Source organism: Apteryx rowi, unplaced genomic scaffold, assembly GCF_003343035.1.
Source record: "Apteryx rowi isolate R43461 unplaced genomic scaffold, aptRow1 scaffold_239, whole genome shotgun sequence".
NCBI classification, from domain to species: Eukaryota; Metazoa; Chordata; class Aves; order Apterygiformes; family Apterygidae; genus Apteryx; species Apteryx rowi.
Genome location: NW_020448741.1, coordinates 1,206,473 through 1,210,290, shown reverse-complemented (window position 1 = coordinate 1,210,290; position 3,818 = coordinate 1,206,473).

Below are 3,818 nucleotides of genomic sequence, written 5' to 3'. Positions count from 1 at the left end.
ASTSTTTTTTTTTTTTTTTTTTTTAATGGATTGTCAGTGCTCCWAGMTTTGAGGTTTGATGCAATTCTTWGGGTAWWTCTGATTCTGCAACAAGTAAAAGTCACAGAAATACACTTTAAGAAATTTGATGAAAGAAAAACAGGCAAAAGCTCGGTTCCTTCAATATCTGATCAATTCTTGTGTTTTTCCTTGTGTTGTCTGAATAAATTATAAACATACTTTTGCTGTTTTAATTATTAGTTCTTCTAATGTGTGACCTCTTGAGCCTTCAGGTTCTTCAGGGAACAGCACAAGAATGAAAATTACTGAGAAACCTCTTTTGCTCTTGCTCTCAGGTTGTGAAGGTTTTTCAACTCTGTGATGAAGTTTTCTTGAAATAAGATACCTTAGCAATGAGAGTTTCTGCTCTACTTCTGTCCATAGTTGATAAATCTGGGGACACCATCAAGTCTCAGCTGCAGAGCTGTTCATAGACAATTTTGAAAAGTCTGGTTTTACCAATCATCATTATTCCATAAAAATGTCAACCTCTCCTCCAACTCCAATCCCATATGCTCTTGATCACACTCTTCTGCCTTTCATCAAATGGGGCCCTAAATGAACTCAGTTCAGTCCTTTCACCCCAGGACAGGTCACCCAAGTTCAGGGAGTTGTAAAAGGCCAAGGAAGGAAATCTGTATTGTATCTGTATCTTTCCCTAACTCAAAATGGCATCCAGCCTGATAGATCAAAAACAGTTCATGAATTTATAATCTCTTAATTATGAAAATAGAAAAAAAATGTGAGCCCTTAATGTTGTCTTCAGATTTTCTTCTAATTATTCACACTATCAAGAAAATAGCCTTTTCATTTTCATTCTACTCTGAACAAGTTTTGTCTTACTAAACTCTACGATAGTACTAGAGAAATCCACATCTGAGAGAGGATCATCACATCCTCAAAACAGCAGAGATCTGCTTACCAAGTTATTAAAAGCAGCTCAAATCTGATGTTTGCAAGGAACTAAATTAAATCGTATTATTGGTAAGAGCAGAAGTAAGATTTATACAACTTCTATTCATAAGATTCATAAGTAAGATTCATACAGCTATGGTGAAATCTCAAAGAAGCTCAGCTGTGGGTCTTATCATCCTTAACTCTCTCTTCTTGATAATCATTGTCAATGGCTGAACATGGCATTGTGTGTGTCTGAAATTAAGGAAAGAATTACCTTCTCATACAAAAATTTTCCTCGTTCAGAAGTTCCTATTGAGGGTTTCATTGTGCAGGGCAGTTTGTGTATTGTGAATCTTCCCAGAGAAGCTTTAAACACTCGTAATCTAATGTCAAAAATGCTGAAGGACAGCCACAACTGCTGCAGCAGAAGTCAAAACAATGTGCAAGTGTGTGTGACCCTTTGTGTGCAATTTAGCTGTAAACCTATGCAAGCTCAACAATGGTTTTGACAATGCCACTGGTATGATCTGGCAAAATCAAATTCATTTTACATGGGTTAGCAACTGATCTGCAACAGCAGCAGAGCGAGCTGCTAATTACAGACAGTATTTATCTTGAAATCGTAACTGAACATTGGGTCCAAACTAACTTCCAGCAATTTCTCATTTGCGGAAGCTTTCCACACATTTCTCCCTTAATCTCCAATTGTGTATTATTTGTTTAGTCTCATTTACCTCATGTTAGATCATCTGGAGGTTAGAGCTGATGATGGTACAAGACTGGATTGCATACATTAATAATTATGGTTCTTCCCTGAGAACCTAGACGCTTTGTTCTCTCCATCGCTGGTCAAAAGAAAAATAAAAATAATATTCCTTTTGAAAAACACAGAAAAGTATTATTTGAAAATGCTTATGACCTTTCCCCTTTTATTAATTGAAATGTCTAAGATTTTAAAAAGAGGAGTAACTGCAAAAGAAAAACTATATGCTGTTTCTCATACACAAATTCTCAGAAAGCTGACATTCTTCATTTGCAAAATACAGTCAAGACCACCAAACTCTGAATGGAACTTTTTGGTGGAGTTACTCTGAGTTGCACCAATTTATCTGAGATTAAAATCATTTCCATTTTCTAGAGGTTTGGTTCTGCAACAAGCAACATTTATTAGTCCAGTTGCTATATTGAACMTATTTCAATGGCAGTACTTAAATTTTGAAGGAAAATCCAAAAAATTTTTCTCTGAAACACTCTCCAGGGTGTATTCAGTAAGTGTACAAGTATCAAATAAATCTGGTATGCCTCAGTTGAAAATAGACATTATTAAATTTGATAAATTAATTTAAAACTCTATTTTTTGAACCAGCACACCTCTGAATATGCAAATCCATTTTTTTGAAATGAAAATCTTGCTCTAGATATATGTTAAAATATAACCTTTAGCTCATACTTTACCAAGCCGTTAAGTACATATGGTTATAAAGGCTGTTTGTAGCTTTACATGAGACATTTGGCTTGAATCTTTTTTTTTTCAAATTCTAAACTAAAATTCAGAAAACTAAGAATGAATTTCAGCTAAAACCATCTTTCCTCCCCAATGCCTGTGAATCACTGAATTTCTCTGATTTCCACCTGAAATTTTTGTAATGAAATACAAAATCAGACAAAATCTGATATTTAAGGATATTTTTGAATATTTCTTTTTTTTTTTTGATGCAGAATATGGTATTCTTCTGCAGGTTAAAACCTATACAGCCCCACAAGCATGGAGCACCTATGATGAGAGTGACACTGTCATTCAAGTAGCCAATGAAAAAATGCGTTGATGAAAATCAGCTAGCACAAGTGTCTGAGATCTCAGTGTTGCCCTTTTCAATTTCACATGCTGGAACAAAGCTGAGTGTGGCTAGGGAGAGGCGGACATTAAAGTAATCCTTGTTATAAAAGCAGAATTGCTGGGGGAAGGGAAGAACTAGGAAAAATGGTGAAAATTTGACATTATTTCATCGAAAGTTGAAGAGAGAGTTACAATTAATGGAGTTTACTAAGCCAGTTTATTGAGTTACTAAGCTCTTATCCCCACCAGCTTTAACTATTTTCCTTCTTTTCAGTTTCACTGTCTATGACCCTCATTAGGCATGTCATGCTCTATGTAAGTTTTATAAAACTCCCTTCAAGAACTACATAGTAGCACTTGGCTTTTACATTTTGAGATTCCCAAGTACTATTAAAAATTAAATAAATTAAATTAAAATACTATTAAAAATAATGTTGGTCCATCTTCTCTGATGGTGTAAATCATAGTACAAYACTGATTTATACCAGCTGAAATCTAGTTCACAGTAATTATATTCTCTCTGTGTTATATGTATATCTTCTGCACTGGTGAGTTAGTTTAACCAAAATCTATGGGGACTTTCCATTTTTTCAATTAGAAAAAAGGTCATTAAGGGTACAGTTTTGAGAAAATACAGAAAGCAATGTAGGAAAAGCTCCTAAGCTCATAAATGTTCTTAATTATATATTGTGTCCTTAGTGTAAAGAATTACCTTCAGGTCATTCTGTCTCTTATCAGAAGAAATCACCATCATCATCTATTCACTTTTGCATTCAATTCGTGACATAATAGTGTCAGAGGTGGCACAGAATATACACATATATGCTTAAATTCCAACACAGTGACCCAAATTGTGTCTACAGCTGCCAAGCAGACTGCCACAGACATTTAACAGAAAGGGCTTATTTTAGAGAAGTATTTGATTCTAGTGAAGGGAGGTAAATGGAGCAACGGCTTAGTGAAGTAGCCTGAATGACTAGGTTCAAAGCCTATTACCTCCTAACTGAAAACGAGTTTGACTGCCTCATCCTAATCCCTGGTTCAT